At 42.8% G+C, this 15,659-nt stretch overlaps 1 protein-coding gene across 1 annotated transcript in view; it reads left to right on the plus strand.

Moving 5' to 3' along the window:
• The window catches only part of plxnb3 (plexin B3), a gene marked incomplete at both ends in the record, with an annotated part of 68,180 nt that overhangs the window by 10,535 nt on the left and 41,986 nt on the right, over positions 1 to 15,659 (plus strand). The gene's annotated exons all lie outside the window — the stretch shown is intronic.

The raw sequence follows: 15,659 nt of genomic DNA on the forward strand, positions 1-15,659 counted from the left end.
TTCAAAGTGTTGAACATGAACAAAAACGGATGCAGCACGCTGTAGGATTGTGCGAAACATGTATGCAGTTAAACTGTTAATTTAACGCCAAAGTAGAGAGAACAAGTGGGACCACGTTTTCCTTTAGGTTTGAGTTAAATTAACATTAAGGACTTTACTGTGTAGCCTACATTAATCCAACCTGACTCTAGTTAAAGAAAACAACAGCACCTTTTCTAAATGTGGTAACAGAGACAGACCTTAGTCCTTTTCTTTAGCATTCCTGCCATCTGGAGAAACCTAGTAATATCTAACTAACTACAGTAGTACTCTCCAGTACATATCAATTTAGTATTCTCACTCAATAGTTAACCAACATACAGGATAGGTGTACTGTATGCACTGCAGGGTATCTGCATTCTGCACATTTCTAAAGTTACAATTTAATGACTTTTAAGACCTTTTTAATAACGAATTGGCCAAATTGTCGATTGGCATTTTCATCGGACCAAAGGTATCTGAGAACCCAAACCCCCCACAGATAGCTGTATCTATCTCAGCGGTTCTTCGGGATGACCCACAGATTCTGTGGTGGACCAATCGAATCTCTGTGTGTTTGGAGGAAGTTTATGCATCGGCATCCCTAAATGGTCAACCCAACATGGATGGGTAAAGATTTGCATCACGTTTGTGCCTCTTAGCCAATATAGTTCCCTGATTGTACAACTTGACACATCGGCTCAACTGATTCGCTGAACTTTGCCTCGTTTGTGCCGCGTCACCAATCAGCGAGTGCAATGGAACAGAAAGTACGAGAGCTGTGGTCATAGTGACTGAAGTGACCAAAACAAGAGGCGATGCACATGGAACTGACAAGGGGTACAAAGGGTACATCATATGTACAGGAGTATTGTACAATGGGTGGGGCATGTATTCCCGACTTGCGTCATTCCCAACTTGCATGGCCTCGAGTATTTGGGCGCCGGTCTAGTAATAAGAATAAAGCGCCTTTCAGATGGTGGGCGATTTACGCTGGCGTTCCTGTTTGGATCAGCAGCAGGGATCGTGCCGCGGTAGAGACACAAACACAATCGCTCCGCAAGTAAACGCCGGGCGATATTTACAAAGATGACCATAATCCAGCTCTTCCCGCCCGCGAGTGCATGCATGAATGAGCACGCGCGCAAGGATTTCACGGGACCCGCGTCCGCTCGTCTCTCCACCCCTCAACTCCTCCACGTACCCCACATAATCGCCCGCCTCTCATTGAAAATGAATTATTGAAAGGCGCTTAATGTCAACATGTCTGTATGAACAAGAACCAATTTTAAGTTTTGAGAAATTAACAAAGTACCAGTATTGGTTTTATGTTGATCAGTTCTTATCATAGGGCACTTTTCTGCTTAAAAGCCACTTCACACCGAGGGTGAATTTCTGTGCAGATAATATTTTATGCATTTTATTCATGGGTCAAAATGGAAGAGTGCACACCAGGATAGAACTTTTGTGCTGCAAGAAAACACTGCAACCACTTATAGTCTTAAATGGGATGCTGAAAATACACGCTTGACAAATGAAATCTTGATTTCTTTCATCCTTGTATAAACTCAAACCTTCTGTAAATGTATGAAACTTCTTCTTTAGCTACTGCCTGCACATTATGATGTGCTTTGAGAGTTTTGCAACAACAGTATTTTATTGTTAAAGTTAACACTGTGAAAACCGCTGGTCTATTTAGTGAGTAAATAATAATGAATCAACAAGCAAATGCTCACATTTAATAAAGGAATAGGTACAGTATAGGCATCTCAAATCAATGAACAGCCAATGAACACAGTGGCACAACATTCCTACCATGGCAGACTCAAGGAAAATTGCCAGGGGAAGCTGCCAGCGGGCGATGCAAAAAGGAAGAGAAAAAAAAACTGGCAGAGGGTACCTAGATAATAACTGTGAATGTTTTGTCTTGTGCTATGAAATTGGAACACTCGAATGCTAAAACGTTGCACTGTATGTGTGCAGCTTCATGCAGACAATTCACACAGGGATATTCTGCAAATTTGTGCCATGTTTCTGCATTTCTGGGCGTGAAATGCCTTTAACGATTCAGCTAATGCAGTCTGTATACCTGCATTTAAACTGTCAGTTGGAGATTTTTTGTGGGGGCAGCTGACTCGTCTTTGAAAGAAATTCTGCATATTCTGCTCTGTTTAACAGACTGCTTAGTTTACAAATCAACTTCTCATGTTTAAAATCCCTTTTTCCCCCTCCTATAATCCAATCCACCTCCAAGCGAACAAAGTTGACCCGCGTCTGGGAATTAAATCTCTGCCGCGGAGAGATTCAGAGCCGAGTCTCTCCTCCTTGGCAGCCGAGGGCCTTTCAGTGTCATCATCTGGCTGCTTCCCGCTGTCACTCATTTTGATTATGTCTAATTTTATATAACACTTGTACTTCAGTTTTTGTGCAGCATGGTTACACAGTCTGGTCCTCAAATGGAGACATTTCATAGTATCAGGATGTCTGATTGGTTGACGCTAGACACCATTTCGCAGGATTTTAATATTGATATTATATCATAGCACCACTACATCCATACTGTACTTGCCTAGTGATGTGATGTGTTTTAGAACAGTGGTTCTCAACCTTTTCAGGCTGCCACCCCCAAAATAATCATATTTTAACTGGGGACCCCCTACCCTGACGAGCACCAAGAATTGAGGCATGACATTTTGTATAATATGGTTCTATTGTGAAAATAGACGATTGTGAAATTAGAACAGTAAATATCAATTTTAGAACATTGTAGATAGGGTGTTTTAGAACAGTGGTTCTCAAAGTGGGGGGGGGGGGGGGGGTTCCAGGGGGTCCCCAGCATAATTAGATAATAGCATCACTATAATTGTAACCACTTTGACCATATTTGATACTTTGGCTAATTAAAAATACCATGCAAGCTTGTACAGACCTAACCTCGCATCACCAGGCTTTCCGCTGGGGGAAAGCCTGGTCTTCGTTTACTAAACGGGCCGTTTGATCCGGTCAGGAGCGGAAGGGCTCCTACGTTTTTCTGTAGTCCAAAACGGACTACACTTTGGCCGGAAACAACGACCGGAAACAGTTTCAACCCAGTTAGCGCATGCGCAAGTAGTTAGCGCATGCGCAAGTACGGGTTAAAACTGTTTCCGGTCGTTGTTTCCGGCCAAAGTGTAGTCCGTTTTGGACTACAGAAAAACGTAGGAGCCCTTCCGCTCCCGACCGGATCAAAAGCCCGAAATTGGAAGCCAGCCCAGGCTAGTACAGACCTGCTATTTTAGACCATCTTCGAAAGAATCTCAAATAGTCTCAAAAAAAGTTTGGAAGATTTTGAATAATTTAGATTTTCTTTAACGCAAATCTTCTCTTCTGGGGGTCCCTGGCAGAGTGTAGAGTGATGTATTGATAAGGTGTAGATCACCTCATTCTACGACAGATCACTTAATTCTACAACAGATCATCTCATTCTACAACAGATCAACACATCACATCGCATCACTCTACAATAGTGCTTCTCAAACGTTTTCATGTCAAGGACCCCCAAATTGATATGTATTTGGCCGCGGACCCAATTCGGAAAAGGCTTTGTTCCGGGGACCCCCAGGAGAGAAGATTTGCGTTGAAAAAATGCAACATTTCAAAACACTTGAAATGCGTCCACAAAAATAGCAGATGTATTGTACAGGCGCTACAGGCTTGTAATTCTGCTATTTTTGAATATGCATAAGTATAAAAAATGGTTACGTGGTTAAAAGGATTATGATGCTGTTAACTCCCTGGGGACCCCCTGGAACCCCTCCAAGGACCCTGGGGGGTCCCCAGACTCCACTTTGTGAAGCACTGCTCTACAACACCCCACACAGTATCAGTGATGTCATTACGTGCGCATCCCGCATCAAAAACTCATTCAAGTCGCCCAGGGACTCATTCATGTCATGGTCCTGGGGTCCCGGGGATGCGCCTCCATTGGAGTCCATGTTAAAATAATTTACCGGGTCGCGGTAAAAGAAAAACATTTTAAAATTCCACAGACACCACCATTGTTCATGGGTGAAAGCATCCTACTTTACCCTACGTTAACACAAATAAAATCCACGTAGAAAGTCTTAAACAGGCGATAGAAACGTCAATGTTTTGATTCCACCGACGTCCGACACCATTTTGCGCGCCCGAATTCATTAGGGGCACATGTTTTAGTAGTTTTAGTAGTTCTAAGTTCAAATTGTAAAATAAATATAAGAAATAGGCAAACATTTTGAAAATAGCCGATCTACAAGCTCACAGCGCTCAAAAACATTGTATTAAGGACTCATAAAACTTTTCTGGGACCCATTTAAATGACCACCTGTGGGTCCCGGGACCCATTACATTGAAAACCTAGTAACATCACTGCAGTATCATCACAATATATCCCAAAATAACACGTGATGTTCTACTGACAGAGGTGTTGTAGAATGATGTGATCTTTTGATGAGTGTGTTGTAGAGTGTTGTGTTGATAGAAACTACTGTATATTGATGTGGGAGTGATGTGGCAATATACCATATAACATACGCATTGTATATTAGGGATGGGACGATATGAAAATGTCATATCACGATTATTGTGACAAAAGAAATCGCGATTTACGATATTATCACGATAATCAACATCCATTATTCTGGGGCGGAACATTTGCCAAAAAATAGCCGATCTACAAGCTCACAACGCGACAGAGTGAAAAAAAGAGTACGTATATTATAAGTACTTTTTGAGCGGTGGTCACACCGTCTCCATAGCGTAGCTATGTGTGTATCCGTGCGTGTGTGTCTGTCTGTCTGTCTGTCTGTCTGTGTGTCTGTAGCCTCTGGTGTATGTAGCCTGAGCACCCTGGGTGACCAGAGAGGTGCTGTTGAGTCTAGCCTGGCCTGTGCATCAACTGCAACACACACACACACACACACACACACACACACACACACACACACGCGCGCCCCCCCCCCCCCCCCCCCCACACACACACACACACACACAATTCAAGACCACCGCTCAGTTCACACGGGTGTGATTTTACCAATTATAGAGGGTTTAAGTGGCACCGGATATGCAGCTCGGCAAATAAAAGGTGAATTGATCCCAGTGCATGACGATATCGCGATGAATAAAAGCTCCACGATACGATTATCGTGAGTGTTTTTTATCACGATAAACGATAATATCGCGTATCGTCCCATTCCTACTGTATATACAACAGTGGTTCTCAAACTTGGGGTCGGGACCCCAAGTGGGGTCCCCAAATTATTTTCTTGGGTCCCCAGAAGTTTAGCTTAAATGTCTCACTCAACGGTAAACAAACCAACATAAGTGTATACAGGGTATCTGCACATTTATAATGTGACAATTTGAGGATTTCCAAGACCGTTTTAATACCAAACTGGCCAAACTGTCAAATATTAATTAAGCAAGAGGTAAACATTGTGAAAATAGCAGATCTACATGCTCACAACGCCTTGCAGTGCGAGGCGTTGTGAGTATGTAGATCTGCTGTTTTCACAAAATTTATCTGTGGAACCGAGTCACATTAAATGTAATTCCTACTATTCGTGCTTGTCAGGGTGGGGGCCCCCAGTTCATATATGTTTATTTTGGGGGTCACGGCCTAAAAAGGTTTGAGAACCCCTGATATACAGTAATAGCATCTCAGTAACGTATGAGCGATACACTGGTATATCGTTTATCATGTAGGAGTGATGTGTGTGCGCGCGCGCGCGCATCCACTGGTGATAATTTGTATGAATAATTGATGGTGCTGTTTGTACCAACAACTGATGCTTTCCATGTAACGATGTCGCCATGACAACAAATTGGTGTCATGTGGTGATGATGAGAGTACAGTGTGAAGATGATGGAGATAATGATGGTAATTATGCTGATGATGAAGTTGTTTTTGTATTGTTTTCCCTGTAGTCCTGTTAACAGTAGTAGTGTGTGTGTGTGTGTGTGTGTGGAGGGGGTACGCACATGATGTGCGCACGTGCACGGGTGTGTGTGTGTATACTCATATTTACATACATGTTAGCATGTCTAATAGATTTATATCGTCGTTGTCGGGTGGAAACCTTGTATGTATTTTAAAAACGATCTAAAATAGTGAAAATAGCCGATCTATGTGATGCGAGGCGTTGTGTGCTTGTAGATCTGCTATTTTCACTACTTTTGTGCACTACTTTGTACTCTTGTATGATGAAGCAGGGTTTTAATTTACCAAAAAACATACACATTTGAAACTTGGAGATACGAGGTCTCTTGGCTGTCAGGTGGAAAGCTTGTATGTCCAGTGCTTTTCAAGAAATGGAAAGAATAACCTGTGTTCCTCCAATAGATCCAATGTAGTTATCATTTATTCACAAGCTCTTGTAATACTTTTCTTTGGTTAAATATTTATAAACCCACAGACAGATTTACTGGTGTCCCTTTTATGGCCAAATTTGGCCCCCCCAAAAAAGTGAGAATAGCATATCTACGAGCTCTACTTTGTACGGCGTCGTGTTGTGAGTTTGTAGATCAGATTTTGTATCTGCTTCTGTGTGATACTGCCATAAGACAAAGTATGAAGTACAGTACACTCATAATTTATTTAAAAAACACAAGGAAAGAAACTATGGTTTTTGCCTAACGGCATCAACATTCCTTTTCCGTTGTTGTGTTGCATTCTTCTATTCTACTCTTTTGTTATACTGATTATCTATTCTGCTGCAATTTTGTGACCTTGTTCTCTATAATTCTCTGTATTTCAAACCCTTTCTCCATTTTTCTTTCTTTATTTACCTCACTCTTTCTTCACCCCCGCCTCCCCCTCCCGTTCCACCTCTAATTTTTTCATCTCTGTTCATTTTTTTAATATCTCCTGGCTCTTCTCTCCTACACTCCATTTCCCCTCTTCCTCTCCCTCCCTCCGTCTCCCTTCCTTCTCTCTCTCTCCCTCCATCTAATATTCTAAATGTTTTCATACATTTTCATTCCGCCATATGTAAATGAGAGACACTCTGTTCAACATGCATGCATGCATGCATGCGCACGCGCGCGCACGCACGCACGCACGCACGCACGCACGCACGCACGCACGCACGCACGCACGCACACACACACACACACACACACACACACACACACACACACACACACACACACACACACACACACACACACACACACACACACACACACACACACACACACACACACACACACACCACTTGAACACGTGTCAGATTTGCCTGCAGTCACACATCTGACGTCCCTGCTCTACCTCCATATTAACTCCCTCTCTCTCTCTCTCTCTCTCTCTCTCTCTCCCTCTCTCTCTCTCTCTCTCTGCTGACTCTCTCACACTTCACTTCAAAGAGACTAGAAAATCTTGCCTCTGTGTGTGTGTGTGTGTGTGTGTGTGTGTGTGTGTGTGTGTGTGTGTGTGTGTGTGTGTGTGTGTGTGTGTGTGTGTGTGTGTGTGTGTGTGTGTGTGTGTGTGTGTGTGTGTGTGTGTGTGTAACTTTCTCCCCAGACTGCTTTGTACAGTACAGGGTGTCTCTCTCTCTCTCTCTCTCTCTCTCTCTTGCTCGCGCTCGCACGCGCGTGCACACATGCTCGCATGCACGCACACACGCATAAGAAAAAGCTTTGTGCTTCTTAGCAGTATTCTCCTCTCTGGGACCTATTTAAACGGTCAAAAGCACATGGCACGAGCGCAGTTTGGGCGTGTAGCTGTGTACTGCTCTGCAGTTTTGTTAGTTGAACGGTACATAATCTGGCCGCAAAGTAAGGCACAAAGTGATTGTATTTAGTCCAGGGGTCTTCAACGTTTTCAGGCCAAGGACCCCTTAGTTGAGAGACAGATGAAGCAGGCGTGGTGAGCTTGTAGATCTGCTATTTTTGGCTAAAGCCCTCCAAATATGGACGCTAGGGTTCAAGTGGTTAATATTTCTATCACACAAAGATTTGGAGGACCCCCTGTAGTAACTCTGAGGACCCTCTAGGGGTCCCGGACCCCCTGTTGAAGACCCCTGATTTAGTCTCTTAAAATTTGTTGTTTTTAGGTTTAACATTAATGAAACCGAATCCGAGTGTTAATACCACTGGTATTTAATACCAGTGGTGTTCATCTTTGACAAAGCAAACGTTTTCTGCTGGTGAAACGTGCATGATCGTGCACCTATTCAGTTCACGTCTTCTGGCTACCAAAAATGATATTATGGTGCTCACTCTTCACCAAACCGTGTAACGGGCTGCTGAGGCGTTTCTTCTTGGCTGAAAACGGCAAGGCGCCTGCCTAAAAACGCTTCCAAATGAAAATATTTCAGCTCCCAGCAAGCAGCTTAAAACAATATCACGCGTGAATGCGTGAGTGCAAAATAAATGCACAGCACCTAATTACGCTGCAGGGGTTTCCAAAAACATACGCTGCACTCAGGAAAAAAACGTCTTGGTGGACACAGCAGCCCCTACATGGGAGATGGACCACCTACAAGGCACATGCAGTTTACAATCACACCTTCCTAAGTTGTCCTCATTTATGTATTCTCTCAGTTTGTTTCATTATTTAAGCCATCTATTAAAGCATGACAGGGACACTGCGCTTTCCTTCTGCATCGGAGCCCTGATATGGACATGGAAGACCTGGTTGTTACTGCTGTACGTTTAGCAAAGAAAGAAAAAGAAAACCAGAAGGTTATGGGTTCAACATCCTCCACCTCTCTCTCTCCTCGATGCTGTCCTTCCTCCATGGTGCTGAAAGGCACATTGCAGTGGCTGTCTTCTTATTATTCATACTAGACCGGCATCGGCCTACTCAAGAACAATGCAAGTTGGAAATACATGCCCCACCCAGTTATGCAATACCCATTGTACCCATTGTCAGAGTACCCTATGGAGATTTCTGTATCTGCCTGTCTGTCTGTGTCCCCTTTATACCCATATATGGAGTTCTGTGTCAGACATGCCAAAATATGTAGTCTAGGCCAGTCTATGATATCATATTGATGACATTAGCGCATGCATCACCTTGTAATGGAGCTTGAACAACTGAAGTTCAGGAGACAGAGAAACACACCTTCGCCACCAACCTGCCCTCTTGCCATCTACCTGGCACCTAGCTCCGTCTCCATTTCATCTACCTGGCCCTTTTGTACTTTCACAAACCTCCTAGAATCCCCTATGCGGATTGGCAGGCTTATCTGCTTTTTTGGGTGATCCGCTGATCTGACTGACTTCCACTCAATGAATCACGCCCTCGGGTGACACACACGCGGTGGACCTGAATCAGAGGTTGAAGTCGGTTTTTAAAACACACTATAAGAACCTTAACAAATACAATAAATATTTTTGAGCGGTGCTAATCGCTCCTACGTCTGGCTTTGTGTGTAGGTCCCTATGTTCATGACTGTCCGTATGAGCACGAGACTAACATCACATGACACTAACGTTATAGAAAGTACGCAGAGGCCGACATCGCCACAGCTAATGTCACGGACAGAACGGCCCTTACAAGGAGATATGGACGTGTTGTGTTTGATGTGAAGTGAGCACTGCTCACTTCGCACAGGTGCGATTTTTTTCCATCCATCCATCCATCCATCCATCTTCAACCGCTTATCTGGAATCGGGTCGCGGGGGTAACAGTTCCAACAGAGATTTCCAGTCTTCCCTTTCCAGAGCAACGTTAACAACTTCCTCCTCGGGGGATCCCGAGGCGTTCCCAGGCCAGTGTGGAGATATAATCCCCCCATCTGGTCCTTGGTTTGCCACAGGGTCTCTTCCCAGTGGGACGTGTACTGAGGACCTCCCTAGGGAGACGCTCGGGAGGCATCCGTATGTCCGAACCACCACTGGCTATATACTTTCCAAGTCAAGGAGCAGCGGTTCGAGTCTCTCACGGATGACTGCGGATCTTATTTTTTCAGTCATGACCCACACATGTTTTAGACAGCATAAAATGTCCACTTTAAAAATGGTCCGCCGTGTCCGACCATGAAAAACGATTTATGCTTTGGGTAAATCCCAGCACGGCAAATTAGCCGGTGCCACCAGGCACTCACCCGACATAATCCCAATAATTATTTTTGGAACCTCAATGATGAGGCTCTCAGTCATGTTATATGTGACTGATGTGTTGAGCATGGTGTCCTGTAAATTCAGATCTGTTCATGCTGTGTGCAGAGAACCCGCCTCCACTGGTTCTTAATCTGAATAATGCCTGTGGCAGGATTTAGACCAGGTTGTTGTTGGTCTTGACTCTAGAGTGCAATCGCTTTCTGCACCCTTTTGATAACAATACACCAACAACACGCCTGACTACACCCCATTTTAAGTGCAATGCTGCAATCTGCCCATGGGTGCACAGATAGGCGCAAGTACAGGTGCTACTTAAACAATGTGGGTACTGGGTGCGAAAATCATTACTGTGTTGATTGTAATCTAGCAAAGATACTTGCACTGTGTATTGCACAGGGTATAAGATAGGGCCCTCTGAGAGTCTATCTTGTTTCCCGGCTCTCTTTCTCTGTCTCTCATTCTCTCTTTGTCTCTCTCTCTCTCTTTGTCTCTCTCTCATTCTCTGTCTGTCTCATCTTCTGCCTCTATTGGTGTGTGTGAGTGTAATATTGAATGAAACTAAATATATTATAACTTGTAACACATGGTTTTGGTGTAATAATAACAATAATGGGATACAGTATGTCTAATTGGGTGTGGCCGACAGAACTAACGTGCAGTCTGTTTCAGTGTGTGTGTGTCAGTTTCAAAAGGATTCCATACAAAAAGAATCTCAAGCGGCCTTGATGCTTCTGTGTGTGTGTGTGTGTGTGTGTGTGCGTGCGTGCGTGCGTGCGTGCGCGCGTGTGTGTTACAAAGACAGCCAGGCAACCAGTGAGTAGAGAGAGAGAGAGAGAGAGAGAGAGAGAGAGAGAGAGAGTCTTGCCTGGGGTATCTTCTGCATTAAAGATAAAATATTCTTTATTGTTACATCCCAGTATACAAGTATAAGAGAGTACAGCTCCTTGACATGGCAGCAACAAGAAAAGCAGAAATAGATAACTAATAAATACTAAAATACAGCACAATAGCACACTGCACAATGTAAGCTGTTATATACAGTACATACCGTATGTGATTTATATACACTATCTGTCTTGTCTGTTCACAACTAATCTCAGAGAGAGAGAGAGAGAGTATTCCATCCCTCTGTCAGACAGCATGAGGCTGATTTCATGTGCATGTTGTGTTACTTGGTACTCTGATTGAGGATAAACAGAAATAAACAGAATTTAAGGTGCTGTATTTAGAGAAAGAACAATTTCCACTGTCACTGCATTTTATGCTTCAGCGTACGACGGTGTCAGGCACCAAAAATAGACGATTTACAAGCCCACAACACGTCGCGTCCGCAACTTATTAAAAATGTATTTCTTAACCGCACATAACAGTCATTGCCTGGGGGCCTCCAAAACGGATTGGTTTGTGGAATGGAATATTTTCATCTTGAGGTAGTTTTCTCTGTTACGGAAAGAGAAGCGGTGGACACTTGATGCGTTTCACCTCGTTAAAGAAAACCAATATGGTGTTCAGGCATGCACTGCACTGCATTTGAGATTGGCTTCATTTCAATCGGCTGTTAACGTTGATCATGTCTCATTCAGTATGCAAGAACCACCAATATTAGAACATAAATATTTAGGGTAAATCCATTTCACCCACTCTGACCTCATGTTTTTTGGTTCCGGGTGGACCCATGCTACCCTCTACTTTGAGGTTCTCAGTCAGTATCAGTCATCTCATCATTCAATCTCAGGGTTTACAATAGTACAGTAGGCCTACAATGGCAATGTAAACCAGTAAGCTATACTTCAGTTAGATCTTGGAGTAGGCCTATAAGCCATCTAACATCTGGGTTCATAATGTAGATCACAAACTCAAAAGCAATATTACATGGATACAGTACATGTAATGTATCCACCATCACATGCTTCTGAAAAATACAAATTCACCGAAAACAAAATCACTCCAAAAAGTACACAACTCGTCCTCATGTTTAAAAGAGCTCTGGTGACTGCAAACAGTGGGATCTTTGATTATAACTCAGAAATAAACAACTTACAGTATGAACAGCCTGTTACCATAAAAGACAAATTTAAACTGCCAAAATCTTGCTTTCTCCGCATGGTGTCACTGAGGTACAAGGTGTAGGTGTAGTGCTATAAATGTTTTTGTATTTAGCTGTGAAGACTGTTGGCTGGAAAAATGCAGTTGGGAATACTTTCATAGCGTACAGTGTATTTGTTTGTTTACTTTTGCAGCAATCAAAGACAGCCTGACAGATGAAGAGAAACAACTGTGGTTGGCATTGAGTGAGCACAGTGATATTCTGAAATGATTTGGATTACTCAAGTTTTTACTGCAACTAGGCATCTTCCAGATGCTTTGAAGAAGGTTTCTTAACAAAAGCTTGCATTAAAATACTTTTGCACAGGTCTGAGCGAGTGTCTTCAGTAGAGGGCCTTAATCACATATTGTGTTGAGAATTTGGGTCACTTTTTAAATGTTGCAGGCTCGGGCAGCCACAGGCTGGATCAGAAAGTGTGATGTTCTCATATGTGCCGTAATTACTTTCTTGCTCATGTTTTAAAGTGTTTGTATGTGTCCTATTGTATACAGTATGTTTGGTATATTTTACTATTATAATTTCCAATCTAACTTAGAAGAGATTTGACTAGTACAGTATCTTAAATACTTTATCTCGGATTGTTTACTTATTGTGTGGCAATTCATAGTACTGTAATATGTAAGGTCACAATTACTTTAAATTGTGGCCTTAAACATGTGCTAATAGCGGCATCGGTACAATCGCTCTGTATTACCTTCTTATTAGGTCTCTGTGTGATATCGGATGGTTATCCATGCAGTGCAGCACAATACACATGTTCAGCAGCCTTAAAAGACTATTAGATACATTTGGCATTTGTTATTCAAATATTCATAATTTATTTGAAATCATAATTTGCCATGAGAACATAATGATGTGTCTGTGTGTAGCTGTCCGCAACTAATCTCGCATACCAATAGTCCCATCCCTACAGTGTCATATTTCTTATGCAAAATAATAGTAGGCCAAGGAGCTCAAAGTCTATTTATAATTGCATCGCAATCGTCCCTCCAGTCCAGGATATAGCATTAAGTACTCCACTATGAGCCAACCTCTATGCTGCTGTCCCTCCGACTTATGGGATGTAGTTGAACTGGCCAATTGCAGACATTGGTTCGCCTCTGCAAGCCGACGTTAGATAAACAACAACATACTGTATACATTTATAAATGTGACAGCATACACCAAAACCACCAAACTATGAGATTCAACCCAATCAGAGATGTCTTAGTTCAGAGAGAATGATGGAGAGACGTATTTAATTAGATCACTTCAATGAACTGGTTCGCTCAACTCGTTGTAGAATTTGCCGTATTTCTGGGTATTTTCTCACGTATTTAATTAGGACATGTATCCTGGCAGAGGAGAGTTTCACGCTTCTAGTATGCTGATGTAGGATCTGATGCCTATACTCCTTACTATTGGTTGCCTGTTGTTGCTGGTTTAAGATCTGTACTAATGAAACAAAGGGTTTCATTCTGCAACACACCCTAACTGTCATACTGTAGGCCAGTGATACTCAAATCGGGCACGTCCTGATGAGGCAAACGCCGATAAGGCAAACTCCTTTTTTTTAAACCTCCATTTGTTATGGTGAAATGTGAGCTCACCTGCATCGTGTTTCATTCCATTCATGCGTTTATCGTGCGCTTGTCCAGGCCTTACGGCCTGGGCATAAATATAACGGTTGCATTCACCACGGCTTCGTAACTCGCGCGGCCAAGATCCGCTGGCCGCTTGCAATGTCGTGGACAATAACTGTGACATATAACCATTGTATTGCTCAAAATTCTTTATTCATTTCACCATAACAAAAGGAGGCTACTCTGTTGCATTTTTCCTTAACGGGACGGCAGAAGATCACTACGGTAGGAGACCCGGGCAGTACATTTGCGTTTGCCTCATCAGCGTTTGCCTTATCGGCGTTTGACTTAGCGGGATTTCCCCACTCAAATCAGGCCGCGTCCCTTTTCCGGCCTGTGGCACAATTTTGACTGGTCCACAAATCAATCAATCAATCAATCAATCAATCAATCAATCAATCAAAAGGATTAAACAGAAGACTTTTTTTTAGACTTAATGAAGTTATTATCTTATCTTTAGCCTAAATTACATTACCATTACGTTAATAATCATCCAGGAAGGGACAACTATGTGCACCCATTCAGAGCATTCAGAGCAGCAGCAAATTTAGTCTCAGCAAGTGCTGAAAAGTTGATGCAGAGAACCAGCACTTTAACCCAAAATGGGTCATTTTGTCAACTGGCCTCTGGCCACTTGCCATTTTTGTAATGTGGCCCACATGTTCAGCTATTTGAATAATCCCTGCTGTAGGTAGCTAGGCTACATGTAATATTAACTTCCATGAGAAGAGGAGGTAAGGAGGTGAGGAGAGGACAGGACAGGACGAGACCTGAGGAGAGGAGGACCGGTTCCTACTTCCTTGCTGCGTTGCAGGAAGTCAAAGCTTCAGACAAAGAAAGAACTGAACTGAACTGAACTGAACTGAACTGAACTGAACTGAACCAGAACAGACCAGACCAGACCAGACCAGTTCAGTTCTTTAGAGGAGGTTTTACTGTAATATGGAGCTTTTAGAAAATCCTCTTTCATCTCCTCACTGCAGAAAGAGAGAGGGAGGGAGGTGGGGGTAGATTTGCATACTGATATCAGAGACTCACGCCCACGTGTGTATGTACATGTATGTGCGTGCTACTGTATGTGTGTGTGTGTGTGTGTATATATATATATATATATATATGATCAGAGAGGTCCCTCGGGCTGTTACAGCAGTCGCTGACCAATTAGAGATCCTGCATCTCAACTTGAACACTTTGAATTAATATGCAGAACATACAGGGCAGTTGTCTAGCTGTGTGTTACTGTCTGAAAGTGTACAGTGTGTGCGCTGTACACTTTGCTTAAATAATCAGAATGTGAATTCATAGCATAATAACAGGTGCTAGTGTAGGAAAGGGAAGCCATTATTAAAGAAGATAGATGCATCCAAAAGTGTCTCATATGTATACTCAACTAGTAGTATCTGTTGGCCAAGAAAAAGTTCCCACTTTTCTTCCTCTGAGTTAAACTTGTGATGGTCTCGATGCCACGCTGGCACTGGCAGGTTGGTTGGTTGTATTAAATAACACATTGCTTTACTTTACCATGACAAAGTTTGCTTCCAGCATTAGTCATCATGTTAAATCTTCGCTTAAACCTTTTGAATTGTCAATTGCTTTGTTCAGCACTCAAGGAATGCCTGTTGTAGTATTCAATTACTTGTCCGATACAAACTGTTGTTTAAATATGTGTTTTCAGCTGGTAGAATAAATAATCAATAGTCTGTGTAGAAGGACAGTCTGGAGCATTACATGTTTCATCTCTTCATCTCACGTCTCTCTGATGAGGTCATGTAAGAGTGCTGTCTTTTCTTCCTTTTATCTCCCTAGGGACCGCTCCAAGGTCCCGCTGT

Source organism: Nannobrachium achirus, assembly GCF_963921795.1.
Source record: "Nannobrachium achirus genome assembly, chromosome: 9".
Classification (NCBI taxonomy): Eukaryota; Metazoa; Chordata; class Actinopteri; order Myctophiformes; family Myctophidae; genus Nannobrachium; species Nannobrachium achirus.